This window comes from Ursus arctos, unplaced genomic scaffold (genome assembly GCF_023065955.2).
Source record: "Ursus arctos isolate Adak ecotype North America unplaced genomic scaffold, UrsArc2.0 scaffold_3, whole genome shotgun sequence".
Lineage (NCBI taxonomy): Eukaryota > Metazoa > Chordata > Mammalia > Carnivora > Ursidae > Ursus > Ursus arctos.
This window is the reverse complement of record NW_026622985.1, coordinates 70,464,497-70,481,869: the sequence shown is the minus strand read 5'-3', so window position 1 is coordinate 70,481,869 and position 17,373 is coordinate 70,464,497. Positions and strand designations below refer to the sequence as shown.

At 36.4% G+C, this 17,373-nt stretch overlaps 1 protein-coding gene across 16 annotated transcripts in view; it reads right to left on the bottom strand.

The window, feature by feature from the left end:
* ST7 (suppression of tumorigenicity 7) overlaps nt 1–17,373 on the bottom strand; it is a 231,404-nt gene that overhangs the window by 162,568 nt on the left and 51,463 nt on the right. The window lies entirely within an intron of this gene.

Genomic DNA, 17,373 nt, shown 5'->3' with positions numbered 1-17,373 from the left:
TATTTCTACTATCGATTTTCAAAAGCAAAAAAATAAAGTCCAGTCAGCAAAAGGAGTAAAATACCCAGTAATTTCCTATCCAGATTCTACTGATTCATGATAAATATCACACTGTCCCTCTTTCCAGACATGACATTTTTGGGGGTCCCATACAATACAAATGATAAAATATGCCGCATTATTTGGGCTGACATCCCATCATTGATCACAGTGACCGGACTGCCACAGAGCGCTGTTCACCTTTAGAGAGGCGGCTCACTGTGTGAAAGGCAAAACAGAATTTTTAGTGCTTCAGGAGTAAGGAGGTCTAATAAAACACAGGAAAGTCAAGCCTTCGTGTGTGGAATGAGCTTCCCAAACCATAATAAACAATTCCCAAAGAGATTTCTTAAATAGAAAGCAACTATTTTACTTGTCAGCATGGGACCTCCACAAATGCAGTCCAGGTCAGAAAAAGAAAAACCAGCATCTCGGGCTTTTAATGTTTATATGCTAAGAAACCTCCAGAATGATTTATGAAATAGGCATGAGGCTACATATTTCTTTGTATGTATCTCAAAAATTCCTAATCATCTGATTGGTCATATTAGATCCTGAACTAGCAAATTCTTTGAAGATTATTTATTCTACAAAGAATTTATCTAAAGGCTAACCCTAATTTTTTGAAGCTACAAATTATATTCAATACCAAAGGAAAGGAAAAATGAACTCTATAAACACAGTCCAGCTTTATCCTGCTTAAAGTTGTCAAGTAGAGAAAATTCTGAAATTATTTATGAAAAAGCTATTCTCATGCTGGCAGCAGTGGTTAAAATGGAGATATTTCATTTATTAAAAAGAAAAAATCTAAAAAACAACTTTAAATAATCAAGTTCCTGTGAAGTGAAAGGGTTTGAAAATAATGAAATTGAAGGAAACTTAAAATTTCTACTATATATGTGTTTTACTTTAAGCAAATTAGATATACTGAATAAAATCCGAATTTGCAGATGAATGATTTGCTTTTTAAAGAAGTCTCCCCCACCAAAAAGAAAAAAACTAAAAATAGAAAATGTTGCTTTCATTCATTTGAAATATTCTACTGACAAAAGAAATCAATGCACAATTTCAGGAAACAAAGGCGAGGCATACTCTGCATCCCTGACTTATTGTTCCATTCTCACACCACACACAGCTGGTGTTATGCAGAATCCAACTTCCTCAACAAGAGAGCCTGGAAAAGGTCAATTTAATACTAAAAACAAATGGACTATAGTCAGGTGTGCAGCTAGTGACTACCCGGGAGATGAAGACCTAAGGACTCAGAGACCTAGGTATTTTATATCTAAAAAACCCAACTCTCCAATCCTCTGCGTGGAATCAAAGGTAGGCACAGAGTCTTTGCTTAGTGAAAGCTTAAAGGAAAACTAGGCATGCTGCAACAACACAGTAAAAGTCTTTCATAATATGGACACATATTACTGGGTACGGTGGGAATGCTGCCTGTTCCCCCTTAAAGAGCCAAACAAAAACATCCCTGAAACATGATGGTATAGAACCTAAAGGAAAAAATCCAAAAGGAAACCCATAGGTCTTTTATTTCCCTATTATTCCTCCTTAAATAGTGATAATTCTGTGCACCCCACGTAAGAATCAAGACTTTATCAGATGCCATTTAACCAAATTAAATGGAGATTAAATAATGCATAACTTGCTGCAGCATCTACATAAAAGTATCATAAAGCTTTAAAAGAAAGAATTACAGATATGCATGACTTTAAGAAAATCTAACAAACAAAAATACAAACACATACACCAGATAAATTGGGGAATATTATTTGTATTTAAAAGATTCTCCTTAAATATCAAGCTTGAGATAAGTTAAAATATGGTACCACTACAAAGGCATGAATTCCACATTTTCCTCAATAAAGAGATGGATACTGACATTATTATATTTAATAAGCAAAACACTGAGAAATGAGATTAAGCACAGATAGGTAAAGTAAGCATACAACCCAGAACCACCAATGTTCTATCTTTAAATAGCTCTTCCCAACACATCATAGATTTTCATATAAAAAACTATTAAATGGACAAATTACCTTTAGTATTTAGTTTGGTAGCCGAAAGGTGAGTAAACTTCCCAAGTCCTAGGAAAATGCAATGCAACTGGAAGGATAAGGCAATAACATCAAAGACTCTACCTAATAAAAGGTAACATTCATTGAGCTTTTACTAGGTAATAAGCATCTTATGGCATTTAAAACTCAAAACAATCTCACGATATAGTACTATACATTAGCTCATTCTAGAGAATACACTGAGGTGAAGAGAAATTAGTTAACCTATCCAAAGTCACACAGCTGCAAGGATGAGGATTCCAGACCAGAAAGTCAGACTCCAAAGCATGCAAAGCAGGAACCATGCACCTTGCATTATAAAGTGCAACAAGGTGGGGCACATGGCTGGCTCAGTCATACAGTGTGCAACTCTTGATCTCAGGGTTGTGAGTTCGAGCCCCATGTTGGGTGTAGAAATTACTTAAAAATAAAATCTTTAAAAAAAAAAAGGAAAGTGCAACAGTGTATTCAAAAATGTGTGATGCTTTTCAGTAGGGAGCAGTGATTATAAGGGTGGGATGGGAGAGGGGGCACGGGGGAATAATGACTTTAGAAAGGAGTTGAGAATAATTGTTCTGTGTATAAAAAGAATGTCTATGATGATGATCAAGGGATGATTAAAAAAAAAGGTGGAGAATCACATTAGGAGAACCAGGGAAAGTCACGGAGTAACTGGTAGCTGAGATGAACTTCAAAGAGAAAGACTGGTTGAGGTTTGAAGAGCTGGAAATAAGGGTAAGATCCAAATGGAAGGCCTTCCATGAAAAAAGGGAGTCAGGAAAAGCAAATAATACGTTCAGAGTAGTTGTAGAAGTTAAGCTAGGAAAGGAAAGTAGGGACCACATGGTGGCTAGCTTTGAACACCTGGGCAAAAAGTTTATATTTAGTTCAAAAAGCAATGAAGAGTTCTTGAGAGTGTTTTGAACAGGTGTTGGGTACTGAAAACCTAGCTGGCATAAAAGAATACAAACGGCACAATTCCATATATAATAAGCCCAAAGTAAAACTAAATTACACAAATCAGAAAATGATTGCCTCATAAGGAGGGAAACTGGAAGAGGCACAAGGGAACTTTCCGAAGTGACAGAAGTGCTCTGTATCTTACGTGTCTAGTGAAGTATTACAGGAGTGTGTGAAACTGTCAAAACTCATGGAATTGAACACTTACTATCTGTGTCTTTTATTGTACGGTAGTTAGATTTCAATTTTTTTTAAAGGGCAAAAAAGTCACCTGTAGAATGGACCTACGTATGGAATAAGGGGAGCTAAGAAGCTAAGTTAAGGTGACTATTACAGAAACCCAAGAGAATAATACTAGAAGTGAGAAGACTATGGATGCAAAGAGAAGCAAGAAAAGCACGACTCACGTGTAAATGTGCATGTGTGAAAACATTTACATAAATTAGTATCGATGTAAATAAAGTATGCTTTATTATACATGCATGAATTATAATTTCATTCATCTTGTCCCCTTAGAACACAGACTGCCAGATGGCAGGGACCAAACTTAAAAGTTTTTCCATTTAAAACAATTTTTTCCTCATTACTCTCAATCTGTATGCATTTGATGCTATCATTATATCCTTGATTATACTCCATCTTATATCAAATATACATGCAGCGTCTAGTGTTTCTGGTATGAAAACTTTTAAAATAATTAAATTATTGATTACTTATCATGTGCCATTAAGGGCTTGCCATCCTACCTACCTATTCCATTAGTCCCATGAGGTAATCTATTATTGCCATTCTATTTTTTTTTAATGATTTTTTATTATATTATGTTAGTCACCATACAGTACATCCCCGGTTTCCGATGTAAGGCTCGATGATTCGTTAGTTGCATATAACACCCAGTGCACCATGCAATACGTGCCCTCCTTACTACCCATCACCGGTCTATCCCATTCCCCCACCCCCCTCCCCTCTGAGGCCCTCAGTTTGTTTCTCATAGTCCATAGTCTCTCATGCTTCATTCCCGCTTCTGATTACCCCCCCCCCTTCTGTATCCCTTTCTTCCCCTACCGATCATCCTAGTTCTTATGTTCCATAGATGAGAGAAATCATATGATAGTTGTCTTTCTCTGCTTGACTTATTTCACTTAGCATTATCTCCTCCAGTGCCGTCCATTTTGCAGCAAATGTTGAGAACTCGTTCTTTCTGATAGCTGAGTAATATTCCATTGTATATATGGACCACAACTTCTTAATCCAGTCATCTGTTGAAGGGCATCTCGGCTCCTTCCACGATTTAGCTATTGTGGACATTGCTGCTATGAACATTGGGGTGCATATGGCCCTTCTCTTCACTACGTCTGTATCTTTGGGGTAAACACCCAGTAGTGCAATGGCTGGGTCATAGGGTAGCTCAATTTTTAACTTCTTAAGGGACCTCCACACTGTTTTCCAGAGTGGCTGTACCAACTTGCATTCCCACCAACAATGTAGGAGGGATCCCCTTTCTCCACATCCTCTCCAACAATTGTTGTCTCTTGCCTTGTCTATTTTTGCCATTCTAACTGGCGTAAGGTGGTATCTCAGTGTGGTTTTGATTTGAATTTCCCTGATGGCTAATGATTTTGAACATTTTTTCATGTGTCTGTTAGTATTATCGCCATTTTAATATGAATAAGCTAAGGCTGAAAAAGAAGGTGCCGAAGGCAACACAGTAAAACCATGTTTTTGTCTGTCTCAAAGCCCACTTCTTAAGCATTGTACTATGTACTTACACCAAAAATAAAGCAGGGCTACCTGGGACCAACACAGGAAAAGGGTGAGAAAAAGTCAGTACAGACGAACTCATAACCCAATAAGTATATTCATTCCCACAGCTTTCAAAGACATTACTTAACTGGGGGTTATGACAGGACTGCCATTTTATAAGCCACCTAAAACAGGGGTGGAGGGACTTGATGTCAGTCACTTTAGACATCAGGTAAGTGTTTATAAATTCACATTTATAATGTATATACATACAGCATGCTATTTCAAGTCAGTTCAATCTCTATCAAATCTGGCTTTATGAAGTTTAAAGATTTTTGGAAATTACCACAACTAATGTCAAATAATCAGAAAAAGTTCTTAAATAAAGTCAATTCAATTTTTAAAGGTGACAAATGCCAACCTGAATCTGTTTTTGGAGAAAGGCTAGTTTAAATCTCTTGAAATCATAAGAATCCATAGATTTATCAGATTTGTAAAAAGGCCGATAACTCAACGGGACTACCGGACCAGTTTCATAAGAGGGGGATCCTGTTTCCAAATATAAAAATTCTAAGTTCAGGTCCTTCTAACTAAAGTATTGTGACTATTTCAGCAAAAACTGAAGTGAAGTTACTTCTAAAATACAGTGATTTCCTAAGATATAAAAAACAAGAGGAAGAAATATAGTTTATCTTATTGAGAGAGCAAATGTTTTGGGGTTATAAAAGCATTTTACATGAACATAATTTTAAGTGTTCTACATACAAACCATTCTTACCTACTTGTTAAAACATACCCCCAAAAGACTTCTTCATGGCAACATTTGTTTTGTGAAGTCTTATTTTTCAGGCTATTTAAGATGTTTTAAGAAGTGCAAACAAGTCCTCCAACTTCAAATTAATGACATTTTACTAATACCACCACTTTTACATTTTAGTCTACTTTCCCAAGGAACTCGTATTCAGTGGGTGAGATAAGTTACTATACTCCAGATATGCATTCTTTTATCTATGAAAAAAAACCTATTCTTTTAATTTCATAACTCATTTTAACACTGCAGGAAGAAATTAAACTATATGAAGGGAGAGAGATACCATGTTTATGAATTGGAAAGCTCAATATTGTTAAAATGTCAATTATTACCAATTGCTTTCTAGATTAAAACACACTTTCATTCTAAATCCGAGCAGGACTTTTTGCAGAAATTGACAAGCAAAAAAAAAAATTTTTTTAAGAGCTCTCAAGAGTGAGAGGGGTCCTGACAGGGTGGCCAACAAGGGCCTTTAGGGTCGGTCTTTAAAAAAAAAAAAAAAAAGATTTTGTTATTTATTTGACAGAGAGAAGAGAGAGAGAGCACACACACAAGCAGGGGGAGTGAGTGAGGAAGAGGCAGGCTCCCATGCTGAGCAGGGAGCCCAATGTGGGGCTTGATCCCAGGACCCTGGGATTATGACCTGAGCGGAAGGCAGACGCTTAACCGACTGAGCAACCCAGGAGTCCCGACAAGCAAATTTTAAAATTTCTTTGGATATGAAAGATCAAGTATAACCGAAGCAATTTTTATAAAGAACAGACCTAGAGGGTTTACCCTACCTGATTTCAAAAGTGATGATAAAGCCATAGCAATCAAGACTATGCTACTGGTCTAAGAATAAACATATAGACCTCTGGAATAAAATACAGAGACAAGAAATATAGGGGCAGTAGATGTTTGGGTTTTTGGTTTGTTTTTTTTTTTTTTTTTTGAGATTTTATTTATTTATGTGACAGAGAGACAGCCAGCGAGAGAGGGAACACAGCAGAGGAGTGGGAGAGGAAGAAGCAGGCTCCCAGCGGAGGAGCCCGATGTGGGACTCAATCCCAGAACGCCGGGATCACGCCCTGAGCCGAAGGCAGACGCTTAACGACTGCGCTACCCAGGGGCCCCAAGGGGCAGTTGATTTTTGATAAAGTTGCCAATTCAATGAGTAAAGGATTGTCTTTTCAAGAAAGGTACTGAAACAACTGAATTTTGGTGGAAAACATGAATGTCCACCTTTATATCAAACTATATATGAAACTTCACTCAAAATAGATCATAACACAGACAAAAGCAAAACATATAAAGCATTTGGGAGAAAAGGTAAGGAAAAAATCTTTACAACCTTACATAGGCAAACGTTTCTTATATCTGACTCAAAAAATTAAAAACCTGGACTTCATCAAAATTAAAAACAACATTGTTAACAAAACTAAAAGCTATTAACTATAAGAAAATATTGTCAATACATATATCTAACAAAGGACTTGTTTCAAAATATATGAAGAACCCTCAAAACTCAATAAGACAAACACCCAACTTTTAAAATGGGCAAAATACCTGAACAGACACTTCATCAAAGAAGACATACCAATGACCAATAAGCATATGAAAAGATGTTCAACATCTTTAAGAATGAGGGAAATGCAAATGAAAATTCTATCACAAAATCTTATCACTACGCATCCACTAAATTAGCTAAAATTAAAAAGACTGACAATACCAAGGGTCGACAAGGATATAAAGCAACTAAACTCCCACACATTGCTGATGGGAATGTTAAAAAGTATAATCGTTTTGGAAAACAGTTTGGAAGTTTCTCAACATTTGCATTTCTAGGTCTTTATCCAAGAGAAAAGAAAACATATGTCCACTCCAAGAATTACACAATTATAGCAGCTATATTTGTAAGAACCCAAAACAGGTAACAACTCAGTATCAATAGGCATATGGCTAAGCCAATTATGTTATTTCTACTACTCAGTAATAAAAAGAAATGAACTACCAACTGCCACAAACATGGCTGAAACATTATGCTGAACAAAAGAAGTTATACACAAAAGTAGTATACATTGTATGTTCCCATTTATATGAAATTCTAGAGATGAGGAAATTAACTACAGTGACATAAGGGAACTTTTTAGGGTTATAGAAATGTTCTCTATCTTGATTGTAATGATAAGGATGGTTACATATATGTATATATTTGCCAAAATTCACCAAACTGTTCACTTTAAATGGATATGTTTTATCATATGTAAATTGTCCTTCAATAAATTTAAAGAAAAAACTGCTTTTCCTTGTCAGCATATATACATATATACATTATAAGCAATGCCAATTCCAATGAGAACCAATTTTTTTCTTTGACCCATGGGCACTAGTATCAAAAACAATCTCATCTACACTGTTTTAACTGAATGAGAAATATAATTTTAGTATTATTAACCTCTCTGTTCTCCCTCTCTCACTGCCTCACTCCCCCATATCCAGTTGAACTTTAAATTTCTTGAAAGCTTTTTGCTCTCTTATTTCTTATCACATGCTAACCCTCTGCATTCAATAAATATTTGTGAAATAGAATCACACAGTCTCTATATCCTGTATTACTTTTGCCACCTAATGTTATTCTGATAACAGACTAAAATTAAAGCCTTCAAATGTCATAGGGTTTTGTCTATCTTATTTTTTTCTCTCACTCATTTTTTAAGATTTTATTTATTTATTTGGCAGAGAGAGAGTGAGAGAGCACAAGCAGGGGGAGCAGCAGAGGGAAGAGAAAAGCAAGCTACCCGCTGAGCAGGGAGCCTGATGCAGGGCTCGATCCCAGGACCCTAGGATCATGACCTGAGCTGAAGGCAGACGTCCAACTGACTGAGCCACCCAGGTGCCCTCTCTCACTCATTTTTTTTTTAAGATTTTATTTATTTATTTGACAGAGAGAGAGACAGCCAGAGAGAGAGGGAACACAAGCAGGGGAAGTGGGAGAGGAAGAAGCAGGCTCCCAGTGGAGGAGCCTGATGTGGGGCTCAATCCCATAACGCCAGGATCACGCCCTGAGCCAAAGGCAGACGCTTAACGACTGAGCCTCCCAGGCACCCCTCTCATTCATTTTTAACACAATCTTTTTTCAAACAAAATATTATGCAAGAGCCCAATATGTAAAACAGACTACATTTATAAGTTCAAATTTATAACATTTAATAATAAAATCAATCAACAAGAACATAACTTCATCTATAGTCATACCTCCTATACATCAAAAGTAGTTATTTTTAATATATGAATATATCTGTTTTTCTTTAAGCTTTGCAGTTATTAAAAAGGAAACTCAGATTAAATATTAAGAGCAGGGGTCATTGAACTAAAGCACATGGACCAAAGCCTGCCTACCACCTGGTTCTGCAGCCCATGATATAACAATTTTTTTTAAAATATTTTTAAATGTTTGGGGGGAAAAATTTAAAAAGAAAAGCATTTTTTGGTATGTGAAAATTATATGAAGTTCACATTTCTGTGTTCATAAATAAAGTTTTACTGGAATACAGCCACACTCATTTGTCTATGGCCACTTATTTGCCACAATGGCTGAGCTGAATAGTTGCAAAAAAGACTGTATGGTCCACAAGTCTAAAATACTCACTATCTGGCCCATTATAGAAAAAACTGGCAGACTCCTGACTTGGAGAAGCCCAGCAGCACTCTGGGTTACCAACTTCATGGAACAGAGTTTAGAAACTACTTGTAGCAAACTGTATTTTCCAAAGACGGCCACTACATATTTTCCATCCTCCCTGCTCTTCTGCAATGCGACCTTGCCATTCTGTCACCAAGAGAAGTAGTCTAACTCCCTTCACTTTGAATCTGGGCTTGTCCTGGTGACTTGCTTGGCCAATATAATATGGCAGATGTGGCTCCTGAGACTTCCAAGGCTAGGTCATAAGAAACCTTGCAGCTTCCTCCTGGGATTCTTAGAATGCTCCATCATGGGATGCTTCCTCTGAGAACCTAGCACCATGCTATTAGAAACTTGAACCTCATGGAGAGGCCAAGTGTAGGCATACCTGCCTACAACCCCAGCTAAGCCCCAAGTCAACAGCCAGCTTCAACTGATATCCATGTGGGAGAGCTATCCTGGACCTCCAGCTCAGGTAAGACTTCAGATGACTGCTGCCACAAAAGATATCTGACTGCAACTGCATTGGAGACCTCACAAAAGAACCACCACTGGGTATGGCCAACCCATGGAACTGTGAACTACAATAATAAACACTTATATTAAGACACTATGTTTTGGGGTACTTTGTTATACAGCAACGGATAACCGAAACACCATTATACTAAAACAAATCTAGCAAAGTTTCAGATGAGAAATTCCAGACTCCTGATTCGAATCCATGCATCGCACCAAGCCAAACCCTACCAAAGCCTCCTGCTAACACTAGGTGTTCTAGAAGTAGCTAAGGATGAAGGAAGTAAGTGGTAAATAATACTCTAATGGAGTCACTGTGATTTCCTAATCTATATACATTCCAATGAGGTTCAGTACTCCCCAAAATATGCCAATAAGCCTGAATTTTAACAATTTAAAATTCTCACAAAGAAATGGAAAACAATTTTTCCAATTCCTAAAATTATATCAGGATTGGCAAGAGACAATTCTTAGTTTTCATGCTGTAAATAGACTGGTGATTATAATACTTCATTATTTTTACTTAATAGTCTTAAAAAATAAGTTAACTTAGATGAAATGCAGTTGACTACCAATATATAACTAAGTATCAGTATATAACAGTTTACCTATAACAAATATAGGCTTAATAATAAAAATCCATATGCTATTATTCTGCTGTGTAAACTGCTCCTGTTCCAAAAGGTGACTGGTAAGAGTCATTCACTCGGATGTTCCTGATATATGCCACTTAGGTGTAATATACTCCTTAGCCTAGAATATTTAATTAAACCCAATATTACCATCCTATAAAGCCCACACAGCATATTCTCAATAATATTACCTTAAGCCACAGCAGATTCAAATTTTAAGGAATGAGTGCTGAGTATATGATAGGTACCCTGCCACACTCTGGGGATAGGTCTAAATTGGTGTAAATTTCATTCAAAAGAGACCAGTGGTGGCTCTGAATCATTAACCTACTGACAGTTTTGAGAACCATAATGTGTCACAGAATGGTGTGTTTATTTTATATCTAAAGGGATATTACCAGAACTCTTAAGATTCCTAATCTTTTTTAATTCAGTAATTATTTGCAAGATAAAATATTTATTTATGTGACTATGATTCACACTAATGCACAGATAAAGTGTTTAACACTAATGCACAGATGAAGTGTTTAAACATTCTAAACTTCAGTGGCTTAATCCAATCCTCCAAGAGTACTTGACCAATTAGTGATGCCTGCCATGAGGGGTGACCAGTAGTAAGAAACAGCTGAGCATTTGCCAACTAGGACCAGTTTCATCCAGTGTCATGCAGTCTCCTCTCTTCAGAACTCCCACTAAGTCCCTTCAAAGACTTCCATGAAAGAACTTCCACCCAGTCTAGAAAGTGACATTTCCCTTTCTTTAGCCAGTCTTTCTCAACACTGAAGTCTACTCTCCACAGATGACCCTTGGTAAATGTTACCTTGGTACAAATGTCCTGTCCCAAAAAAGGTGATTCCCCTAACACCGAGATCCCCTAATATCAAGAGTTCATTGGATAGGGGCGCCTGGGTGGCACAGCGGTTAAGCGTCTGCCTTCGGCTCAGGGCGTGATCCTGGCATTCTGGGATCGAGCCCCACATCAGGCTCCTCCGCTATGAGCCTGCTTCTTCCTCTCCCACTCCCCCTGCTTGTGTTTCCTCTCTCGCTGGCTGTCTCTCTCTCTGTCGAATAAATAAAATCTTAAAAAAAAAAAAAAAAAAAAAAGAGAGTTCATTGGATAAGCCATATTTTGGGCCAGAAGAACTTAGATGATAGGTGGCCAAACCCTGGTAGAATATAGTAGAGCCAAGATTTGAATCCAGGCATCTGCACTGATTAGTCACTGAACCTGGCACATGGTTGTTGCCATTTCTACAACGTGTATTAAACTATATCTTCGTCTTTCAGTTCACAATTACGTGAATCCATTATTAATACAAGCAAAATCTCTATACAGACAATATTATAATTCACTATTCTAGCACAGCAGTTAGGACTACATCACAGGACCTGCAAATAATTCAAAATTTGTGTATTTCCTAATTAACATATTAATAAACATGTTAATAAATGCTTTATATTTGTTAGGGAAAAAAATGGTGGGATAGCAATACTTTTTTTTTTTTTTTTTTTAAAGATTCTATTTATTTATTTGACAGAGACAGAGACAGCCAGCGAGAGAGGGAACACAAGCAGGGGGAGTGGGAGAGGAAGAAGAAGGCTCACAGCAGAAGAGCCTGATATGGGGCTCGATCCCATAATGCCGGGATCACGCCCTGAGCCGAAGGCAGATGCTTAACCGCTGTGCTACCCAGGCGCCCCGGGATAGCAATACTTTTGAAAAACAATTTTTAAATTGGCAATTCATATTCTTATGCTCCATATAGTCTTATATTGAAAATTTAATAGTATTTGAATATAATTTAATGCAATGTCTATTATTCTTGTTAAAAATACACATTAGTAGTGACTTTTCCAACTCAGAATCCATAACAACAATGAATCCTATTCACATCCTGTGTAACTCCATAGGGAGTCTATGGGGAAAGTTTCCATATATGGTCATTTTTCCCCATAGACTCCCCATGGTTTATACAGGATATGAATCTGGTCCATTGTGACAATGAAAACAACAGATCACTGAAAACTCGTGTGCAATTTCTGCTGAACAAACTATAGACTAACAATTAGGGAAACCAATACTCAAGTGGAAATAAGTAATCTGAGAATTTGAAAATAACCATTGGGTATCTTTATTCCACTTCTGTTTTAGAAGAATAAGTATATAAATATCCAGAAGAAAAATATTTTTCTATCTTATTTAGTTTAAAATATTTTGTTGATACTAAAAATTACAATGTCAACTATTAATAGGCAAGAAACCCAAAAGAAATTTCACATCAGAATTTATATTGTCAGAAGGAAAGAAAAGAAAAAATTTTTGCAAAACAAGTCAAATGTTATATGAGTTTTATTTAGCTCTCCCAGGCTCCTGTATGACAATGTCCTAACATAAATCTCTGTTATCTATAATTATTTTCCCATATTCGTGACGTTAGCAGTCTGTGGTATTCTACTTATCTGAAGTCATGTAGAATAATATTTTTCTTTCACTGCTTGAGTGCTGATGTAGAGGCAAGTTTTTATATGTATACACAAGTATTTGTACTTTTGCTTTATGTAAGATGAAAGCATCTAAAATCCAAGGCAGCTAAGTACTAAAAGCCAGTTAAACCTATAGGAAAGGGAAATGGCTGTATTCCTAAATTATCTTGTTCCATATGACAGAATCTATTAAAGGGGGGGAAATATAGCACTAGAATGTCAAACACTAATAGCGAAAACAGCACCCCGACATAATTATTTAATAAGAAGTAGGACTTATATTGAATAATGGTCCAGTTGTGAATAGCCATTTTTGAATGAACATGGTAACTATTAACATCTCAACTGATTCACAGAAATTACAGCAATACAATAGACCCAAGTCTAATCTCACGTATGACTGATTATCAAGAATGGCCCTGAAATGCATGTAAAGAAAGGAGTGTGACTCATTTGTTTCTCTATCAAAGAGATGCCTGTTTAATTGTACAGTTTCTTGGTGACCTAATGTTGCTAGAGTATATTCTTTTGACTATCTTCTATACAATGGCTCAAAATTTGAGATAATTACATTATTCTTAGAAACACGGTACCACACTCACTATTAAAACTGAGAAGCTGTCAGTTCCAACTTAATGCATTCATCAGTAATGAAAACAAAGGGCAGGAGCTGAACTTTTGGTGCCCATCAAAGATAAATCACATGGGGCATCACATGTATCCCAAATCCTTTCCAGCATCTAGCTACCTACTCAAGGTGATGTGGGCATCCAGACAATGGCAGGGCCAGCCACACTAGAGCTAAAGAGAACTGACATCCTGACATACACATCCACCATCTCCCCATCACCACTAAGCTCACTAAATCCTACCGCTTTATTGGAATGTTAGTTTCTTTTTCCCTTTCACAGACACACTAGATGTTCTTTTCAATTTATTACAACTATAACAAAATCTTGGAAGGAGGGATTAAATGACTTGCCCAGACGCATGCTGTTTCTCAAAAGGTAAGTTGTTGCTCTCTTCACTGGACTAATGAGGCAGGTTCTTTGGAAGACATATTAATGTGTTAAACCAGGGCACAATTCCCACCACAGCACACCTTAAATGGTACCCTTGAGGCCTGAAAAAGTTAAACATGGGAGGGGAGATGGGAGGAGGACTGAGCCAGATAAATGCTAATTGAATAAATATTCATTGTACTTGAAGTATTTACGCTTTGCAGAATAACTGGCTTTATCAAGAAGGATGTAACCAAATGACAGTAGTACAAAACCAGTTTTCTTTATTCCACCAAAAGAAAAGATGAAATTTTTCTGTCCCTTTATAAAATTTTAAGAGAAAAGCAAAATTTTCAAATTTTTGTAGAATTCAATTTATGGTTTTCAAATTTCATTAAGTCAAATTAAGTACCAAAAATATGCATTTTAATAACTACTTCCCTCAACAAAATTTTACTGATAGTACTTTTTTCTTAAACCTAAATTATTCTGACCACAGAAACTAAAATTGCATTTCCTCAAAGCAGATAAAGAGCAGACATACTACTCCCATTTTTAGACATGGGAAATTTCAGTAAAGGAAAAGCTCAGTGAAATACTTCAAGATGGTAACAGAGCTACAGAAGCTACATACACTTCCTGCTTTGTAAGGATTAATCCACATATAACATAGAACACTGGCATTCCAAGTGGGCCCAAAATAGACAGTAGCCAATCTACACAACCAAGGAGATTCAGGTCCACTAAGTCAGAAAAACTGAGACTGGCGCTGTTAAAGATATTCACTAGAATAATATCAAAATATATTCACTAAAACAATGTGAGAGCATTTATTAATTCTGATGTCAAAGCTATGTAAGTCTTTAACTTTGAAGAACAAGTAGTCTACTCTTCCAGGTAAATTTTTTGACATTTTTAAGGCTTTTGTATGTGTGTGCTGAGGGGAGGGGTCTTTTGGTATTTAAATGGAGCAATACTATTTTAGTGACACAGAACATGTTATAATGTGATACCAGCTACTAAAAATTCCTGACTACAAAGGTCTGAAACATAAAATCAACTTACTCTAGTACTTGAAAAATGAGGACATTGACACTTCCTTCTCTTGCAGGCAAAGAGCAAGGGAGACAACATTTACAAGGGCCATTTACATGTGACTCCACAAGCAAAAGAAGTCAGGATAGTGATTTCCTTTTGACTGGGAAAGGTCATCACAAAGGAACTTTCTAGAGTAATATAAATATTCTGTATCTTAATCTGAGGCGTGGCTTCATGGGTATAAACATAGGCAAAAATTTACTGAGCTGCATACTTTGACTTACACATTTTATCTTATGTAAACCATACTTCAATTTAAAAAGTAAAAGCATCTAATACAAGCAAAGTACTACAACCAGAAATCAAAAATAAGAATAATGAAATCAGAATATGTTAGAAAAAAATGACCTTTCCAGGAACTAGCACAATACTGTACATAGGGTAGATAAGCAAGCATTTATTATAAAATTTAGTGAGAATGTCTTAGTTGGTTTTGAAGATCCCTCCTGAACTAATTAGAACTTGAAATGTGACTTATTTTCTGAATATTCTAAAAATAGACAGTTTCAGGTTATAAAGCCTCCAAAAAGCAGAAATTAAAGGCCTAGACAGCCATCCCTCAAAACAGAAAGAAAATACACTTGTCTTAACTCTGAGTATAGATTTGAGGCATCTCCTTATCAAAAGAAGACAGTCCATTCTCAACACTTAATGATTATCACTTACAATACGAACCTATCTATGGTCTTCCCGTGATAAGCAAGAAGCAAAACTTAATACTCAATTAGGTAAAAAAAAGCAAAAATCTGCATGATGTTCTGTCTTCTGAATGGTATTCTGTCTGTTCAGTAATCTGGTAGCTACGGAGACCAAAAGCAACCAGCAGTTTCCAAACATACCACATAGCACATGGGTGACATTATTAAAAGATCAGGTTTGAAAATCAAGAAAGGCTGTGTCTGCTTAGTAAACCTGGCCAGACATTGTTAGAGTCCCTAATCCAAGAGCTCAAAGACTCCCACACTGAATTTCAACTTCTATTTTCAGCTAAACAAAGTAATAAGACTAATTTTCCTTCAGTAGATAAATATCTCTGTCCATACCTAGGCTCCTACCTAAACAAAATTCCATGACTAAAATGAAACTGTAGAAAGTCTTTGCCACTTAATAATCTGTTCCTACTTCTTGGGTGACAATAATTCCAGATGTACCATTAAGTGAATTCAAAAAATACTTTTAAATTATTAGAAAATAATATTATCATATGCTGAATGGAACATTATATCTCATTGTTATTCTATCTTGACCTTCATTAGTCAGTGTAGTTAATTTCAGCAATGAGAAGCTTCCATGTGAAACAACAAAAATTTTTTTAATCAATCCTTTAAAAAAAACCAATCAAGAAACAAAAAAACTGAGGATTATAAGCTCTCTTGAAATACAACTATTCTAGAACAATCATCAGCTGCACACAAATAGGCACACTGATCACCTGAGATCAGAAAGAAAAGGTCAGATTATAAATTCTTAAGAAACGCATTTCCTAAATTCCTGCCCCAACCCCCTTCTCCCCACAAAGATGGTATCTTGCCAATTTTCAATGTTCTAGGCGAGCAGGTTGAGTCTCTTCAGAAATACTTAACTGTCACCTTTGCTTATGGATAATGACAAAATATTCTGCAGAGCCTGTATGACTGCATGGATAAGTTATATTATTCTATATCCAACATTAAATAATACTCAAATTAGTCAGGCTGGTCATCATTTTTTAAATACCAATTGTAGCTGTCTACAAGTGCTGTCCAGCCCAGCCCATTGTGCAGGGCCTGCTCTGCACCAAAGCAATTTCATTGTATAAGTTTTAAGACAGATATGATGCTGCTGGACTGTGACGCTAGCCAGCATATCAACATTGAAACCATTGTGTAAAAAAAAAAAAAAAAAAAAAATCTCTACAATTATTTCTTATTCCTTAAATCTGCATACAATGTCTACTCCTATGCTTTTGTAAAAATATGGAGGAAGAGGGTATAATGACACCTTTTTGTTTTCCTTTTAGATAAAAACTATAAACCCTCTTTCCCTTTCTAATAAACACTATCATCTCAGATCCTCCCAGCTTCTACTTTAGGTTTAAGGACCATTATAGAACCCACAATACATCAGTGACAGACTTGATCCCATCAATTACCACATTCTGGGGAGACTGCCTGGATTCCTGTCTTCTTCCCTCCTCCCTCTTAAAGGCCTGGTTTTGACCACCCTGACATCCCTGGCCTTAAGGATGAATAACCCAGTTAAGGAGGAGTAGCTTCCCTGGGACCAATTCCTTTGTAATTAGAGCCAAAATACAAAGGCTGTTAATGACCTAAGGCAAAGTGATACGAAGTCCAAGCCAATGAAACCTTGACAGCAAACAGAT